Consider the following 19,344-nt stretch of genomic DNA (forward strand, 5'->3'; position numbering starts at 1 on the left):
TTCATTGAAGCCTACTTGTGACAATAAGCGATTATTATTATATTTTCATATTGGCCCAGTTTTGGGAAAAATAACTGAATTTGTGTCATTCTTGGGTTTTTGCAGATTTTGCCGCTAACCGTTTTATCTGATGCAAGCAGCTTTTCCGCCTCAAGCTCCATTATTTTAATAATAAATGTTCTTTGTCAGACTCTCTGCAAAGCCATCAGGGAGCTGCAGCCTCCGCGTACCACGTAGACACAAGACACGTGGCTACTGATTGACAGGTGGGGATCGCCGCTCGCAATGCGCAGGTGCGAGCCTGGAAGCGGCGCGCAGGCGCCTGACAGGTTGGGGAGGAGGCGAGCCGGGTCGAGGAGACGTTGTGAGCATGCGTTCCGTGGTGGCCGGGCCCGGCAGCAAAGATGCTGTGCGCACGCGTTCCGTGGTGGCCGGGCCCGGCAGCGAAGGAGCTGTGCGCAGGCGCATCCGCTCTGCCGGATGCCTGCGCCTGCGCGCTACTGCCTGTCCGCCCGTGGGGGGCGGGGTGGGGGGTGACAGGCCGGAGATCTCGACTCCCGCAAGCCGGCCATCCCCCGAAGTAGCCCGGCCGACTCTCCGCCACAGCCGCCGCCCCCTGACATAAGGCGGGAGGTGTCAGGCCTGAGCTCCCGCGGACGAAGTTGGGGCAAGACCGAGAGGCCTGGGAGACAGCAGAGCCGCCGCTTGGAGCAGCATCTGGGTAAGGAGCTGAGAGCGGGGAAAGGCCGAAGTGGGAGTCCCACACAGACACTGGCATCCAGTGAGAATCCCCCCAGACACTGGCATCCAGTGAGAATCCCCCCAGAGAGACACTGGCATCCAGCAAGAATCGCCCCCCCCCCCCCCCCCCCCAGTGAGACACTGGCATCCAGTGAGAATCCCTCTAGAGAGACACTGGCATCCAGTGAGAATCCCTCTAGAGAGACACTGGCATCCAGTGAGAATCCCCCTAAGGAGACACTGGCATCTAGTGAGAACCAGAGAGACACTGGCATCCAGTGAGAATCCCCCCCCCCCCCCCCCCCAGAGAGACACGGGCATCCAGTGAGAATCCCCCCCAGAGAGACACTGGCATCTAGTGAGAATTCCCCAGTGAGAAACTGGCATCCAGTGAGAATCCCCCCAGAGAGACACTGGCATCCAGTGAGAATCCCCCCAGAGAGACACAGGCATCCAGTGAGAATCCCACCCAGAGCGACACTGGCATCCAGTGAGAATCCCACCCAGAGAGACACTGGCATCCAGATAGAATCCCACCCCAGAGAGACACTGGCATCCAGTGAGAATCCCACCCAGAGAGACACTGGCATCCAGTGAGAATCCCACCCAGAGAGACACTGACATCCAGTGAGTGAGAATCCCACCCAGAGAGACACTGGCATCCAGTGAGAGTCCCACCCAGAGACACACTGGCATCCAGTGAGTGAGAATCCCACCCAGAGAGACACTGACATCCAGTGAAAGTCCTCCAGTGAGCCCCACCCAGAGAGACACTGGCATCCAGTGAGAATCCCACCCAGAGAGAGACTGACATCCAGTGTCTGAGAATCCCACCCAGAGAGACACTGGCATCCAGTGAGAGTCCCACCAAGAGACACACTGGCATCCAGTGAGTGAGAATCCCACCCCAGAGAGACTCTGGCATCCAGTGAGAGTCCACCAGTGAGAATTCCCACCCCAGAGAGACACTGGCATCTAGTGAGAGTCCGACCCAGAGAGACACTGACATCCAGTGAGTGAGAATCCCACCCTGGAGAGACACTGGCATCCAGTGAGAGTCCTCCAGCGAGAGCCCCACCCCAGAGACTCTGGCATCCAGCGAGTGAGAATCCCATCCAGTGAGCGACCCAGTGAGAGTCGCACCCAGAGAGCCACTGGCATCCAGTGCGAGTCCCCCAGTGAGAATCCCATCCCAGAGAGACACTGGCATCCAGTGGAAGTCCCCCAGTGAGAGTCCCACCCAGAGAGACACTGGCATCCAGTGAGTGAGAATTCCACCCCAGAGAGACACACATCCAGTGAGAGTCCTCCAGTGAGAGTCTCACCCCAGGGAGACTCTGGCATCCAGTGAAGGAGAATCCCACCCCAGAGTGACACAGGCATCTAGTGAGAGTCTCCCAGTAAGAATCCCACCACAGAGAGATACTGGCATCCAGTGAGAGTCCCACCCCAGAGAGACTCAGACATCCAGTGAGTGAGAATCCCACCCAGAGAGACACTGGCATCCAGTGAGTGAGAATCCCACCCAAAGACACAGACACCAGTGAGTGAGAATCCCACCCAGAGAGACACTGGCATCCAGTGAGTGAGAATCCCACCCAGAGACACAGGCATCCAGTGAGTGAGAATTCCACTCAGAGAGACACTGGCATCCAGTGAGTGAGAATGCCACCCAGAGAGACACTGGCGTCCAGTGAGTTATTCGCACCTGAAAGAGATACTGGAATTCAGTGAGTGAGAATACCATCCAGTGAGTGACACCCATCCAGAGTGACACTGGCATGAAATGAGTGAGTCTCACCCCAGAGAGACATCGGCATCCAGCAAGAGTCCCACCCCAGAGCGACACTGGCATCCAGTGAGTGTGAGTCCCACCCCAGAGAGACACTGGTATTCAGTGAGAGTGAGTCCCACCCTAGAGAGATACTGGCATCCAGTGAGAGTCAGTCCCATCCCAGACGGCTACTGGCATCCAGTGAGACTGAGTCCAATGCAGAGAGACACTGGCATCCAGTGAGAGTGAGTTACTCCCCAGAGAAACACTGGCATCAAGTGAGTATGAGTCCCACCTCAGAGAGACGCTAGCATCCAGTGTGTGTGTGTGTGTCCCACCCAGAGAGACACTAGCATGCTGTGACGGATAGTCCCACCTCCGGATGACACTGGATCAACACAATCCAGTGAGATTGAGCCCGACACAGAGAGGGACTGGAACAACACAATTCAGTGAGTGTGGGCCCCACCACAGAGAGAATGAAACAACACAATTCAGTGAGTGTGGGCCCCACCACAGAGAGACTGGAACAACACAACCCAGTGAGTGTGGATCCCACCCCAGAGAGACTGGAACAAGACAATCCAGAGAGTCCCACCCCATAGAGACTGGAACAAGACAATCCAGAGAGTGTGGGTCCCACCCCAGAGAAACATTGGATCAACACAATCCAGAGAGTCCCACCCCAGAGAGACTGGAACAACACAATCCAGTGAGTGTGGGTCCCACCACAGAGAGACTGGAATAAGACAATCCAGTGAGTGGGAGTCCCACCCCAGAGAAACACTGGAGCAACACAATCCAGTGAGTGTGGGTCCCACCACAGAGAGACTGGAACAACACAATCCAAAGAGTCCCACCCCAGAAAGACTGGAACAACACAATCCAGTGAGAGTGTGTCCCACCCCAGAGAGACTGGAACAACACAATCCAGAGAGTCTCACCCCAGAGAGACCTGAACAACACAATCCAGAGAGTCCCACCCCAGAGGGACTGGAACAACACAATCCGGAGAATCCCACCCCAGAGGGACTGGAACAACACAATCCTGTGAGAGTCCCACCCCAGAGAGACTGGAACAACACAATCCAGTGAGTCCCACCCCATAGAGACTGGAACAACACAATCCGGAGAGTCCCACCCCATAGAGACTGGAACAACACAATCCAGTGAGTCCCACCCCATAGAGACTAGAACAACACAATCCGGAGAGTCCCAGCCCAGAGAGACTGGAACAATACAATCCGGAGAGTCCCACCCCAGAGAGACTGGAACAACACAATCCAGAGTCCCACCCCATAGAGACCTGAACAACACAATCCAGAGAGTCCCAATCCAGAGAGACTGGAACAATACAATCCAGGAATTACACTGAGAGAACAAAAGAACAAAGAAAAGTACAGCATAGGAACAGGCCCTTCGGCCCTCCAAGCCCGTGCCGACCAGGCTGCCCGACTAAACTACAATCTGCTACACTTCCTGGGTCCATATCCCTCTATTCCCATCCTATTCATGTATTTATCAAGATGCCCCTTAAACGTCACTAACGTCCCTTCGTCCACCACCTCCTCCGTCAGCGAGTTCCAGGCACCCACTACCCTCTGTGTAAAAAAATGTTCCTCGTATATCTGCTCTAAACCTTGCCCCTCGCACCTTAAACCTATGCCCCCTAGTAATTAACCCCTCTACCCTGAGGAAAAGCCTCTGACGATCCACTCTGTATATGCCCCTCATAATTTTGTAGACCTCTATCAGGTCGCCCCTCAACCTCCGTCGTTCCAGTGAGAACAAACCAAGTTTATTCAACCGCTCCTCATAGCTAATGCCCTCCATACCAGGCAACATCCTGGTAAATCTCTTCTGCACCCTCTATAAAGCCTTCACATCCTTCTGGTAGTGTGGCGACCAGAATTGAACACTATACTCCAAGTGTGGCCTAACTAAGGTTCTATACAGCTGCAACATGACTTGCCAATTTTTATACTCAATGCCCCGGCCAATGAAGGCAAGCATGCCGTATGCCTTCTTGACTACCTTCTCCACCTGTGTTGCCCCTTTCAGTGACCTGTGGACCTGTACACCTAGATCTCTCTGACTTTCAATACTCATTAGAGTTCTACCATTCACTGTATATTCCCTGCCTGCAATAGACCTTCAAAAATGCATTACCTCATATTTGTCTGGATTAAACTCCATCTGCCATCTCTCCGCCCAAGTCTCTGACCGATCTAAATCCTGCTGTATACTCTGACAGTCCTCATCGCTATCCGCAATTCCACCAACCTATGCGTCGTCTGCGAACTTACTAATCAGACCAGTTACATTTTCCTCCAAATCATTTATATATACTACGAACAGCAAAGATCCTAGCACTGATTCCTGCGGAACACCACTAGTCACATCCCTCCAATTAGAAAAGCACCCTTCCATTGCTACTCTCTGCCTTCTATGACCTAGCCAGTTCTGTATCCACCATGCCAGCTCACCCTTGATCCCGTGTGACTTCACCTTTTGTACCAGTCTACCATGAGGGATTTTGTCAAAGGCCTTACTGAAGTCCATATAGACAACATCCACTGCCGTACCTGCATCAATCATCTTTGTGACCTCTTCGAAAAACACGACACGACCTCCCCTTCACAAAACCATGCTGCCTCTCACTAATACGTCCATTTGTTACCAAATGGGAGCAGATCCTGTCTCGGAAGAATTCTCTCCAGTAATTTCCCTACCACTGACGTAAGGCTCACCAGCCTGTAGTTCCCTGGATTATCCTTGCTACCCTTCTTAAACAAAGGAACAACATTGGCTATTCTCCAGTCCTCCGGGACATCACCTGAAGACAGTGAGGATCCAAAGATTTCTGTAAAGGCCTCAGCAATTTCCTCTCTAGCCTCCTTCAGTATTCTGGGGTAGATCCCATCAGGCCCTGGGGATTTATCTACCTTAATATTTTTCAAGACGCCCAACACCTCGTCTTTTTGGATCGCAATGTGACCCAGGCTATCTACACATCCTTTTCCAGACTCAACATCCACCAATTCCTTCTCTATGGTGAATACTGATGCAAAGTATTCATTTCTATCTTGCCATTTCCTCAGGCTCCACACAGAGATTCCCTCCCCTGTCCTTCAGTGGGCCAACCCTTTCCCTGGTTACCCTCTCGCTTTTTATGTCCATGTAAAAAGCCTTGGGATTTTCCTTAACCCTATTTGCCAATGACTTTTCGTGACCCCTTCTAGCCCTCCTGACTCCTTGCTTAAGTTCCTTCCTACTTTCCTTATATTCCACACCAGCTTCGTCTGTTCCCAGCCTTCTAGCCCTGACAAATGCCTCCTTTTTCTTTTTGACGAGGCCTACGACATCTCTCGTTATCCAAGGTTCCTGAAATTTGCCGTTTTTATTCTTCTTCCTCACAGGAACATGCTGGTCCTGAATTCCTTTCAACTGACACTTGAAAGCCTTCCACATGTCAGATGTTGATTTACCCTCAAACATCCGCCCCAATCTTTTGTTCCCGCCTAATATTGAGTCATGGTTAATAGATGTTTTTCAGACTGGAGGCAGGGTTGGGACCATTGCAGTTAATAAAACTACAGTATCCTGGGATTTATTAATATGGACATACAGTACCAGAGGAAGGAGGGGATTTATTTTGTATTCGTTCATGGGACGTGGGCATCACAGGCTGGGCCAGCATTTATTGCCCATCCCTAATTGTCCTTGAGGAGGCAGTTAAGAGTCAACCACATTGCTGTGGGTCTGGAGTCACATGTGGACCAGACCAGGTGAGGACGGCAGATTTCCTTCCCTAAAGGACATTCGTGAATCAGATGGGTTTTTACAACAATCGGCAATGGTTTAATGGTCATCATTAGAGTTTTAATTCCAGATTTTTATTGAATTCAAATTTCAGCCTGTGCATGGCGGGATTTGAACCTCGGACACCAGAGTACTCAGTCTCTGGATTTTTAGTCCAGTGGCAATACCACTACACCACCGTCTCCTTGTCTAAGGAACTAGCTAGACCTTAGCTGGAATATTGTGCACAGTCCTTGAGAATGGTCCCTGGTATGAGTACATTCAATTATGAAGACAGTTTAGAGAAGTTAGGACTGTTTTCTTGGTGAAGAGAAGACTGAGGGATTTGATTGAGGTGTTCAAAATCATGAGGGGTCTGGACAGAGAAGGTTGGGAGGAACTGCTCCTACTCATGAAAGGATCAAGAAAAAGAAGGAATAGATTTATAGTAATTAACAAAAGAAGTAAAAGCAACATGAGAAAAAGTATTTACACGCAGGGAGTGGTGAATGTCTGGAATGCACTGCCGGCGAGTGTGGTGAAGGCAGAGTCAGTCGAGACATTCAAAAGCGAATTGTACGTTTCTGAAAAGGAAGAATATGCAGAGTATCGGCGAGAAGGTGGATTCCTAAGGAGAACTGGTGCAGACACGACAGTCCAGCAAAAAGTCTGTGACTCTGTCAGAGGGCCAGCCCCGAGGGAGCGCTGCACTGTCGGAGGGTCAGCCTCGTGGGAGTGCTGCACTGTCAGGGCCAGCCCCGAGGGAGTGCTGCACTGTCGGAGGGCCAGCCCCGAGGGAGTGCTGCACTGTCGGAGGGCCAGCCCCGAGGGAGCGCTACACTGTCGGAGGGCCAGCCCCGAGGGAGTGCTGCACTGTCAGGGCCAGCCCCGAGGGAGTGCTGCACTGTCGGAGGGCCAGCCCCGAGGGAGAGCTGCACTGTCGGAGGGCCAGCCCCGAGGGAGTGCTGCACTGTCAGGGCCAGCCCCGAGGGAGTGCTGCACTGTCAGAGGGCCAGCCCCGAGGGAGCGCTGCACTGTCAGAGGGCCAGCCCCGAGGGAGTGCTGCACTGTCAGGGCCAGCCCCGAGGGAGCGCTACACTGTCAGGGCCAGCCCCGAGGGAGCACTGCACTGACGGAGGGCCAGCCCCGAGGGAGTGCTGCACTGTCAGGGCCAGCCCCGAGGGAGTGCTGCACTGTCAGGGCCAGCCCCGAGGGAGTGCTGCACTGTCGGAGGGCCAGCCCCGAGGGAGTGCTGCACTGTCGGAGGGCCAGCCCCGAGGGAGTGCTGCACTGTCAGGGCCAGCCCCGAGGGAGTGCTGCACTGTCGGAAGGCCAGCCCCGAGCGAGCGCTGCACTGTCGGAGGGCCAGCCCCGAGGGAGTGCTGCACTGTCAGGGCCAGCCCCGAGGGAGTGCTGCACTGTCGGAGGGCCAGCCCCGAGGGAGTGCTGCACTGTCAGAGGGCCAGCCCCGAGGGAGCGCTGCACTGTCAGAGGGCCAGCCCCGAGGGAGTGCTGCACTGTCAGGGCCAGCCCAGAGGGAGCGCTACACTGTCAGGGCCAGCCCCGAGGGAGCACTGCACTGTCGGAGGGCCAGCCCCGAGGGAGTGCTGCACTGTCAGGGCCAGCCCCGAGGGAGTGCTGCACTGTCGGAGGGCCAGCCCCGAGGGAGTGCTGCACTGTCGGAGGGCCAGCCCCGAGGGAGTGCTGCACTGTCGGAGGGCCAGCCCCGAGGGAGTGCTGCACTGTCGGAGGGCCAGCCCCGAGGGAGTGCTGCACTGTCAGGGCCAGCCCCGAGGGAGTGCTGCACTGTCGGAAGGCCAGCCCCGAGGGAGCGCTGCACTGTCGGAGGGCCAGCCCCGAGGGAGTGCTGCACTGTCAGGGCCAGCCCCGAGGGAGTGCTGCACTGTCGGAGGGCCAGCCCCGAGGGAGTGCTGCACTGTCAGAGGGCCAGCCCCGAGGGAGCGCTGCACTGTCAGAGGGCCAGCCCCGAGGGAGTGCTGCACTGTCAGGGCCAGCCCCGAGGGAGCGCTACACTGTCAGGGCCAGCCCCGAGGGAGCACTGCACTGTCGGAGGGCCAGCCCCGAGGGAGTGCTGCACTGTCGGAGGGCCAGCCCCGAGGGAGCACTGCACTGTCGGAGGGCCAGCCCCGAGGGAGTGCTGCACTGTCAGGGCCAGCCCCGAGGGAGTGCTGCACTGTCGGAGGGCCAGCCCCGAGGGAGTGCTGCACTGTCGGAGAGCCAGCCCCGAGGGAGTGCTGCACTGTCGGAGGGCCAGCCCCGAGGGAGTGCTGCACTGTCGGAGGGCCAGCCCCGAGGGAGTGCTGCACTGTCGGAGGGCCAGCCCCGAGGGAGTGCTGCACTGTCGGAGGGCCAGCCCCGAGGGAGTGCTGCACTGTCAGGGCCAGCCCCGAGGGAGTGCTGCACTGTCGGAAGGCCAGCCCCGAGGGAGCGCTGCACTGTCGGAGGGCCAGCCCCGAGGGAGCACTGCACTGTCGGAGGGCCAGCCCCGAGGGAGTGCTACACTGTCGGAGGGCCAGCCCCGAGGGAGTGCTGCACTGTCAGAGGGCCAGTACTGAGGGAGCGCTGCACTGTCGGAGGGCCAGCCCCGAGGGAGCGCTGCACTGTCAGAGGGTCAGTACTGAGGGAGTGCTGCACTGTCAGAGGGTCAGTACTGAGGCAGTGCTGCACTGTCGGAGGGCCATCCCCGAGGGAGTGCTGCACTGTCGGAGGGCCAGCCCCGAGGGAGCGCTGCACTGTCAGAGGGCCAGCCCCGAGGGAGCACTGCACTGTCGGAGGGCCAGCCCCGAGGGAGCGCTACACTGTCGGAGGGCCAGCCCCGAGGGAGTGCTGCACTGTCAGAGGGCCAGTACTGAGGGAGCGCTGCACTGTCGGAGGGCCAGCCCCGAGGGAGCGCTGCACTGTCAGAGGGTCAGTACTGAGGGAGTGCTGCACTGTCAGAGGGTCAGTACTGAGGGAGTGCTGCACTGTCGGAGGGCCATCCCCGAGGGAGTGCTGCACTGTCGGAGGGCCAGCCCCGAGGGAGCGCTGCACTGTCAGAGGGCCAGCCCAGAGGGAGCGCTGCACTGTCAGAGGGCCAGCCCCGAGGGAGTGCTGCACTGTCAGACAGCCAACCCCGAGGGAGCGCTGCACTGTCGGAGGGCCAGCCCCGAGGGAGCGCTGCACTGTCAGAGGGTCAGCACTGAGGGAGTGCTGCACTGTCGGAGGGCCAGCCATGAGGGAGCACTGCACTGTCAGAGGGTCAGTACTGAGGGAGTGCTGCACTGTCAGAGGGTCAGTACTGAGGGAGCGCTGCATGGTTGGAGGGCCAGCCCCAAGGGAGCGCTGCACTGTCAGAGGGCCAGTACTGAGGGAGCGCTGCATGGTTGGAGGGCCAGCCCTGAGGGAGTGCTGCACTGTCGGAGGGCCAGCCCCGAGGGAGCGCTGCACTGTCGGAGGGCCAGCCCCGAGGGAGCGCTGCACGGTTGAAGGGCCAGCCCCGAGCGATCGCTGCACGGTTGGAGGGACAGCCCCGAGGGAGCGCTGCACTGTCGGAGGGCCTTCCCAGAGGGAGCGCTGCACTGTCGGAGGGCCAGCCCAGAGGGAGCGCTGCACTGTCGGAGGGCCAGCCCCGAGGGAGCGCTGCACTGTCGGAGGGTCAGTACTGAGGGAGTGCTGTACTGTCGGAGGGCCAGCCATGAGGGAGCGCTGCACATGTCAGAGGGTCAGTACAGAGGGACTGCCACACTGTCAGAGGGTCAGTACTGAGGGAGTGCTGCACTGTCAGAGGGTCAGTACTGAGGGAGTGCCGCACTGCCAGACGGTCAGTACTGAGGGAGTGCTGCACTGTCAGAGGGCCAGGCCTGAGGGAGCGCTGCACTGTCAGAGGGTCAGTACTGAGGGAGTGCTGCACTGTCAGGGTCAGTACTGAGGGAGTGCTGCACTGTCAGAGGGTCAGTACTGAGGGAGCGCTGCACTGTCGGAGGGCCAGCCCCGAGGGAGTGCTGCACTGTCAGAGGGTCAGTACTGAGGGAGCGCTGCACTGTCGGAGGGCCAGCCCTGAGGGAGCGCTGCACTGTTGGAGGGCCAGCCCTGAGGGAGCGCTGCACTGTCAGAGGGTCAGTACTGAGGGAGCGCTGCACTGTCGGAGGGCCAGCCCCGAGGGAGTGCTGCACTGTCAGAGGGTCAGTACTGAGGGAGCGCTGCACTGTTGGAGGGCCAGCCCTGAGGGAGCGCTGCACTGTTGGAGGGCCAGCCCTGAGGGAGCGCTGCACGGTTGGAGGGCCAGCCATGAGGGAGCACTGCACTGTCGGAGGGTCAGTACTGAGGGAGCGCTGCACTGTTGGAGGGTCAGTACTGAGGTAGTGCTGCACTGTCGGAGGGTCAGTACTGAGGCAGCGCTGCACGGTTGGAGGGCCAGCCCCAAGGGAGCGCTGCACTGTTGGAGGGCCAGCCCCGAGGGATCGCTGCACTGTCAGACAGCCAGCCCCGAGGGAGCGCTGCACTGTCGGAGGGCCAGCCCTGAGGGAGCACTGCACTGTCGGAGGGCCAGCCCCGAGGGAGCGCTGCATTGTCGGAGGGCCAGCCCTGAGGAAGCACTGCACTGTCAGAGGGCATCGAAGGCCATGGGACATGGTAGGCAGTAGGCTGCCTCCATCTCTGATGTGCATCCAAGGACATACCTAGGCGCAAGGTATATGGGCTGGTTGAGCTCACTGGGCTAAATCACTGGCTTTTGAAGCAGGCCAGCAGCACGGTTCGACTCCCGTACCAGCCTCCCCGGACAAGCACCGGAATGTGGCGACTAGGGGCTTTTCACAGTAACTTCATTTGAAGCCTACTCGTGACAATAATAAAATGAAATGAAAAGGAAAATCGCTTTCCATTCCTGTTCATGCTTCGGTGACCACTGGAAGACAACATCCTTTCTAATCGATTCCCTGAGCTGTGACGTCTTGGAGGGCAGATTGAGAATGAGCTTTCCCACAACGTTAATCATGACTATAATGTGCAATACTTTTTATCCATGGGGCGTGGCATCTTATAATAATAATAGCTTATTGTCACAAGTAGGCTTCAATGTAGTTACTGTGAGAGCCCCAAGTCGCCACATTCCGGCGCCTGTTCGGGGAGGCCGGTACCGGAATTGAACCCACACTGCTGGCCTTATTCTGCATTACAAGCCAGCTGTTTAGCCCACTGTGCTAAACCAGCCCCTGCTAAACCAGCCCCTTAATTACCTGGGGATCCAGGTGGCTAGGGACTGAGGTCGGCTCCATAAGTTAAATCTGGGCAGGATAGCCGAGCAAATGAAGGCGACTTCCATAGGTGGGACATGATCCCGCTGTCATTGACGGGGAGGGTACACACTGTGGCGATGACATTCCTCCCGAGGTTGCCGCTTGTTTTTCAATGTCTTCCAATTTTTATCCCTAAAGCTTTTTTCAGGAAGATGAACACGGCGATCTCGTGGGCTGATAAGACCCCGAGGGTGAAGAACGGGGGCGCGGGGAGAGGGGCTTGGCCCTTCCGAATTTTATCAACTATTACTGGGCCGCCAACATATAGATGGTTAGGAAGTAGGGAAGGGGTTAGTGTGGGAGCGAGTGGAGGCAAGGGTACAAGTTTGGAGGCTTTACTAACGGCGCCCCTGCCGTTCTCGCCGGCTCGGTACTCCACAAGCCCGGTGGTGGTAGCAGCCCTGAGGGTCTGGGGACAATGGAGACAGCACATGAGATTGGAGGGGACGTCAGTGTGGTCACCGATCTGTGATAATCACCGGTTTGTTCCGGAGGGACTGAACGGGGGCTTTAGGAGGTGGCAATGGGCAGGGATTGAGAGATTTAGGGATCCCTTCATTAAGGAGGGCTTCCCGAGCCTGGTTTGAGTTGCCGGGTGGGAACGGCTTTTGGTACCTTCAGGGGCAGTGAAGAAACGGCCAATTATATTTCCAAGTCAAGATAGTGAGTGGCTTGGAGGAGAAAATCCAGGTGGTGGTGTTCGCATGTATCTGTTGCCCTTGTCCATTCAGATGGTAGTGGGTGTGGATTTCAGAGATGCTGTCTAAGGAGCCTTGGTGAGATCCTGTAGACATAATAATAACCGCTTGTTCGGGAAGGCCGGTATGGGAAATGAACCCGCGCTGTTGGCCTTGTTCTGCATTACAAGTCAGCTGTTTAGCCCACTGTGCTAAACCAGACCCTGATGATCTTGATGAGGGCATTGATTTTTTTCATCATCTGGTTGTACACCTTTTGACAGTCTGTATCCTCGGCTGGTTTAGCACAGTGGGCTAAACAGCTGACTTGTAATGCAGAACAAGGCCAACAGCGCGGGTTCATTTCCCATACCGGCCTTCCCGCACCAGCTGAAAATTCTGAATTCTCCCTCTGTGTACCCGAACAGGCGTCGGAATGTGGCGTCTAGGGGCTTTTCAGAGTAACTTCATTGCAGTGTTACTGTAAGCCTACTTGTGACAATAATGATTATTTACATTTAGAAAGGTAATAGTGTCAACGCCGACTTGGCATTTCGCCTGATTGAGCTTGAGGCCATTCTTGCTGACTCTTTGGAGAACTTATAAGAGCCTGGCATCATGCTCCTCACGCGTGGACCCCCAGATTTTAATGTCAGCGACATAGACACTTACACCGGGTAATCTTTCCACTACGTACTCCATGGCTCGATGAAAGATTTCTGATGCTGAGATAATACCGAACGGCAACCGCAGGAAGGAGTAACGGCTGAAGGGTGTGTTGAAGGTGCACAGTCTTGAGCTTGCCTCATCGAGCTTGAACATAGAACATAGAACGATATAGCGCAGTACAGGCCCTTCGGCCCACGATGTTGCACCGACATGGGAAGTCAAAAACTAAAGGCCATCTAACCTACACTATGCCATTATCATCCATATGCTTATCCAATAAACTTTTAAATGCCCTCAATGTTGGCGAGTGCACTACTGTTGCAGGTAGGGCATTCCACGGCCTCACCACTCTTTGCGTAAAAAACCCACCTCTGACCTCTGTCCTATATCTATTACCCCTCAATTTAAGGCTATGTCCCCTCGTGCTAGCCACCTCCATCCGCGGGAGAAGGCTCTCACTGTCCACCCTATCTAACCCTCTGATCATTTGGTATGCCTCTATTAAGTCACCTCTTAACCTTCTCTCTAACGAAAACAACCTCAAGTCCATCAGCCTTTCCTCATAAGATTTTCCCTCCATACCAGGCAACATCCTGGTAAATCTCCTCTGCACCCGTTCCAAAGCTTCCACGTCCTTCCTATAATGAGGCGACCAGAACTGTACGCAATACTCCAAATGCGGCTGTACCAGAGTTTTGTACAGCTGCAACATGACCTCATGGCTCCGGAACTCAATCCCTCTACCAATAAAGGCCAACACACCATAGGCCTTCTTCACAACCCTATCAACCTGGGTGGCAACTTTCAGGGATCTATGTACATGGACACCAAGATCCCTCTGCTCATCCACACTACCAAGAATTTTACCTTTAGCCAAATAGTCCGCATTCCTGTTATTCTTTCCAAAGTGAATCACCTCACGCTTCTCTACATTAAACTCCATTTGCCACCTCTCAGCCCAGCTCTGCAGCTTATCTATGTCCCTCTGTAACCTGCAACATCCTTCCACACTGTCTACAACTCCACCGACTTTAGTGTTGTCTGCAAATTTACTCACCCAACCTTCTGTGCCCTCCTCTAGGTCATTTATAAAAATGACAAACAGCAACGGCCCCAGAACAGATCCTTGTGGTACGCCTTCCGTAACTGAACTCCATTCTGAACATTTGCCATTAACCACCACCCTCTTGTCTTCTTTCAACTAGCCAATTTCTGATCCACATCTCTAAATCACCCTCAATCCCCAGCCTCCGTATTTTCTGCAATAGCCGACCGTGGGGAACCTTATCAAACGCTTTACTGAAATCCATATACACCACATCAACTGCTCTACCCTCGTCTACCTGTTCAGTCCCCTTCTCAAAGAACTCGATAAGGTTTGTGAGGCATGACCTACCCTTCACAAAACCATGCTGACTATCCCTAATCATATTATTCCTATCTAGATGATTATAAATCGTATCTCTTATAATCCTCTCCAAGACTTTACCCACAACGGACGTGATGCTCACCGGCCTATAGTTACCGGGGTTATCTCTACTCCCCTTCTTGAACAAAGGGACCACATTTGCTATCCTCCAGTCCTCTGGCACTATTCCTGTAGCCAATGATGACATAAAAATCAAAGCCAAAGGCTCAGCAATCTCTTCACTGGCTTCCCAGAGAATCCTAGGATAAATCCCATCAGGCCCCGGGGACTTATCTATTTTCACCTTGTCCAGAATTGCCAACACTTCTTCCCTACGCACCTCAATGCAATCTATTCTAATAGCCTGGGTCTCAGTATTCTCCTCCACAACATGATCTTTTTCCTGAGTGAATACTGACGAAAAGTATTCATTTAGTATCTCACTTATCTCCTCAGCCTCCAGACAAAACTTCCCACCACTGTCCTTGACTGGCCCTACTCTTACCCTAGTCATTCTTTTATTCCTGACATACCTATAGAAAGCTTTTGGGTTTTCCTTGATCCTACCTGCCAAAGACTTCTCATGTCCCCTCCTTACTCGTCTTAGCTCTCTCTTTAGATCCTTCCTCGCTTCCTTGTAACTATCAAGCGCCCCGACTGAAACTTCACGCCTCATCTTCACATAGGCCTCCTTCTTCCTCTTAACAAGAGATTCCACTTCTTTGGTAAACCACGGTTCCCTCGCTCTACCCCTTCCTCGCCTGACTGGTACGTACTTATCAAGAACACGCAATAGCTGTTCCTTGAACAATCTCCACATATCCAGTGTGCCCAACCCTTGCAGCCTACTTCTCCAACCTACACATCCTAAGTCATGTCTAATGGCATCATAATTGCCCTTCCCCCAGCTATAACTCTTGCCCTGCGGGGTATACTTATCCCTTTCCATCACTAACGTAAAGGTCACCGAATTGTGGTCACTGTCTCCAAAGTGCTCACCTACCTCCAGATCTAACACCTGGCCTGGTTCATTACCCAAATCCAATGTGGCCTCGCCTCTTGTTGGCCTGTCAACATATTGTGTCAGGAAACCCTCCTGCACACATTGTACAAAGAACGACCCATCTAATGTACTCGAACTATATCTTTTCCAGTCAATATTTGGAAAGTTAAAGTCTCCCATAACAGCTACCCTGTTACTTTCGCTCTTTTCCAGAATCATCTTCGCCATCCTTTCCTCTACATCCCTAGAACCATTAGGTGGCCTATAGAAAACTCCCAACAGGGTGACCGCTCCTTTCCTGTTTCTAACCTCAGCCCATACTAGCTCGGAAGAAGAGTCCCTATCTAGCATCCTTTCCGCCACCGTAATACTGTCCTTGACTAGCAGCGCCACACCTCCCCCTCTTTTGAAATGAAAAAATGAAAATCGCTTATTGTCACGAGTAGGCTTCAATGAAGTTACTGTGAAAAGCCCCTAGTCGCCACATTCCGGCGCCTGTCCGGGGAGGCTGGTACGGGAATCGAACCGTGCTGCTGGCCTGCTTGGTCTGCTTTAAAAGCCAGCGATTTAGCTGAGTGAGCTAAACCAGCCCTTTTGCCCCCTTCTCTGAGCTTACTAAAACACCTAAACCCCGGAACCTGCAACAACCATTCCTGTCCCTGCTCTATCCATGTCTCTGAAATGGCCACAACATCGAAGTCCCAGGTACCAACCCATGCTGCCAGTTCCCCTACCTTATTTCGTACTCCTGGCATTGAAGTAGACACACTTCAAACCACCTACCTGAACACTGGCACCCTCCTGCGAAGTCAAATCTGTGCTCCTGACCTCTATACTCTCAATCTCCCGTACCCCAAAACTACAATCCAGGTTCCCATGCCCCTGCTGAATTAGTTTAAAACCCCCCCAAAGAGCACTAACAAATCTCCCCCCCCCAGGATATTGGTTCCCCTCAGGTTCAGATGTAGACCATCCTGTCTATAGAGGTCCCACCTGCCCCAGAAAGAGCCCCAGTTATCCAGAAATCTGAATCCCTCCCGCCTGCACCATCCCTGTAGCCACGTGTTTAATTGCTCTCTCTCCCTATTCCTCGTCTCACTATCACGTGGCACGGGCAACAACCCAGAGATAACAACTCTGTTTGTTTTCACTCTGAGCTTCCATCCTAGCTCCCTAAAGGCCTGCCTGACATCCTTGTCCCCTTTCCTACCTATGTCGTTAGTGCCAATGTGGACTACGACTTGGGGCTGCTCTCCCTCCCCTTTAAGGACCCGGAAAACACGATCCGAGACATCACGTGCTCTTGCACCTGGGAGGTAACATACCAAATGTGAGTCTCTCTCACTTGACAACAACCCCTCCACAAACCACCTTCAAATTAGGCTGACCGTACTGCACCTATGCAAATTTCCCCAGAACAGCTGATCAGTAGCTCTGCTCTGCTGGATGCATGCCTTCACTCAAACCCCTCGGGTCTCCTTCGCAGGTACACCTTCAAATTAGGCTGACCGCACTGCACGTATGCAAATTTCCCCAGAACAGCTGATCAGTAGCTCTGCTCTGCTGCCCTCTGCTGGATGATGCCAGAAACCCTGAATCGCATCCAGCTCGCTGAAGCATGTTGCTCCAGCCATTTCACACGCAATTTCCTCCTTCTTTGGGATAGGGTAATGCTCCCTTTTAATGTTCATGTTAAGATCCTTGGGTCCATGCAAATTCTTAGGTCTCCCTTCCATTCTTTTACGCATACCATAGAGTTGACCCAGTCAGTGGGCTCTTCTATTTGCCTAATGACGCCCAGAGTTGTCATTCTCTGCAGCTCAGCTTTCAGCTTCTCCCTCAGCGCAGCAGGCATTCGTCTGGGCGCATGCAAGACCTGTCTCATTCTCCTTTAGCTATATGCGGTAAGTAAAGGGTGTGGTACCAAACCCTTGAAACACCTCCAGATGTGCCTTTAAGAGCGACTCCACCCAGATATGTCGCGGGGTGTCATGCACGTTGCGGTATACACCCTCTTGACGAGCCCGAGCTCTTCCCATGCCTGTACCCCTGATGAGCGATTCACACTCCGTCTCCACCATGGAGAACAGTATTCAACACGTTACAAGGGGCTGGCTTAGCACAGTGGGCTAAACAACTGGCTGAAATGCAGAACAATGCCAGCAGCGCGGGTTCATTCCCGTACTGGCCTCCCCGAACAGGCGCCAGAATGTGGCGACTAGCGACTTTTCACAGTAACTTCATTGAAGCCTACTTGTAACAATAAGCAATTATTATTATTACCTCCCTAGCAGTGACATCAAGCTCACGTGCTCCCAAGGTTGGGTTCCGATGACCATTCTAGTCCTTCAGAAGCATTCCTCCAGGGGTGATGTGAGGTCTGACTTTTAGCCACTGCATTGCCGACAACGGGATCATTATCGGGAATGTCCATCTCTCCTTGATAGTTCCGACAGTTGCCTCACTGTGATTGCAGGCTGGATGAGCCAAGTCTATGTTTCGGCCGGTCAAACTGCTTGAGTCCCTATTCAAAACCATATTCACATCGGCCAGTTGTTGTCGCCTTTGTCCTTGTCCGGACTCTTCTTTTCTGTCCGGACAACTGTCCGACCAACGGTGCACGGCAGGCAAAGTGACCCATTCTGCCACACTTGTGACAATCTTTTTTAAATGCAGGGCATCACTGCAGCAAGTTGGGGCTTGTTGCCCTAAATGGCCGCCCGCATTGCGAACACAATTTTTATGATGCTACGTAGCGGTGCGCTGAAAATGGCCGCTCGCACTGAGACCACGTTTCTTTCTGAAAAGCACTTATGGCGCCAGCATCGCCTCCAAGATTGGTGCCAAATTTTCTGAACCGAAGGTGCCAATCCGCTGTGCAGATAACTCACTTGTCTGGTTGTGGCGACTAGGGGCTTTTCACAGTAACATCATTTGAAGCCTACTTGTGACAGTAAACGATTTTCATTGTTTACTGATAGTCCCTGATAGTCACGGATGGAGGTCACGGGTCAAAAGATAGAGTTCAAACTGCTGTATAAAAAAGCGCCAGTTTTGTCCACGTTACCCAAGAATTGAAGTTGGTGGGGTACCTTCAAACCATCCATTTCACACTTCACTGTCTTGTGTTGCGTTGGGTCGCCAATCCATAGTTCACCAGGTTGGCAGAGAAGTCATTTGTTCAGATTGTCCTAGCCTTCAGCGTGGATTATTTTGTCTGCAGTTACCTTCAGTTATTCAGCACTCCTGGTCCCATGAACAATATGCAGGTGGACTTCAATAAGCAGGTGGACTGGGAAAATCAGGTTGGTAGTGGATCCCAAGGAAAGGAATTTGTGGAATGTCTAAGAGAGAGTTTTTTGGAGCAGCTTGTGACAGAGCCTACTAGGGAACAGGCAATTCTGGATTTGGTGATGTGTAATGAGGGAGACTTGATTAGAGAACTAAAGGCGAAGGAACCCTTAGGGAGCAGTGACCACATTATGATAGAATTTACCTTGCAGTTTGAGAGGGAGAAGCTGGAATCAGATGTGACGGTGTTACAATTAAATACGGGTAACTACCTGAGGGAGGAGCTGGCCAGAGTTGATTGGAAAAGGAACCTAGCAGGGAAGACAGTGCAACAGCAATGGCAGGGGATTTATGAACAGAAATTCATCCCAAGGAGGAGGAAACATGCGAAGGGAAGGACAAGGCATCCATGGCTGACGAGGGAAGTGAAGGACAGCATTGAAGCAAAAGAAGAAGCATACAAATTGGCGAGGATTAGTGGGAAGTCAGAGGATTGGGAAGCCTTTAAAAACGAGCAGAGGACAACTAAAAAAGCAATAAGGGGGAAGAAGATGTAATATAAGTGCAAGCTAGCTAGTAATATAAAGGAAGATAGGAAAAGTTTTTTTCGATATATAAAAGGTAAGAGAAGCAAAAATAGACATTGGACCACTGGAAAATGTGGCTGGAGAAGTAATGGGGAA

The 19,344-nt window shown here is 53.6% G+C and overlaps 1 protein-coding gene across 5 annotated transcripts in view; it reads left to right on the plus strand.

Annotated features, from left to right (window-relative positions):
* Positions 1-484: 484 nt before the first annotated feature.
* sec22a (SEC22 homolog A, vesicle trafficking protein) overlaps positions 485-19,344 on the plus strand; it is an 83,973-nt gene continuing 65,113 nt past the window's right edge. For 2 of the 5 annotated variants that reach the window (XM_038790085.1, XM_038790087.1), the window contains exon 1: positions 485-721. The gene's annotated coding sequence lies outside the window, so the exon portion shown is untranslated. The remainder of the gene's footprint in view (positions 722-19,344) is intronic. The other 3 variants (XM_038790088.1, XM_038790083.1, XM_038790084.1) reach the window with 3 other exon arrangements.

Source organism: Scyliorhinus canicula, chromosome 2, assembly GCF_902713615.1.
Source record: "Scyliorhinus canicula chromosome 2, sScyCan1.1, whole genome shotgun sequence".
Taxonomy (NCBI): domain Eukaryota; kingdom Metazoa; phylum Chordata; class Chondrichthyes; order Carcharhiniformes; family Scyliorhinidae; genus Scyliorhinus; species Scyliorhinus canicula.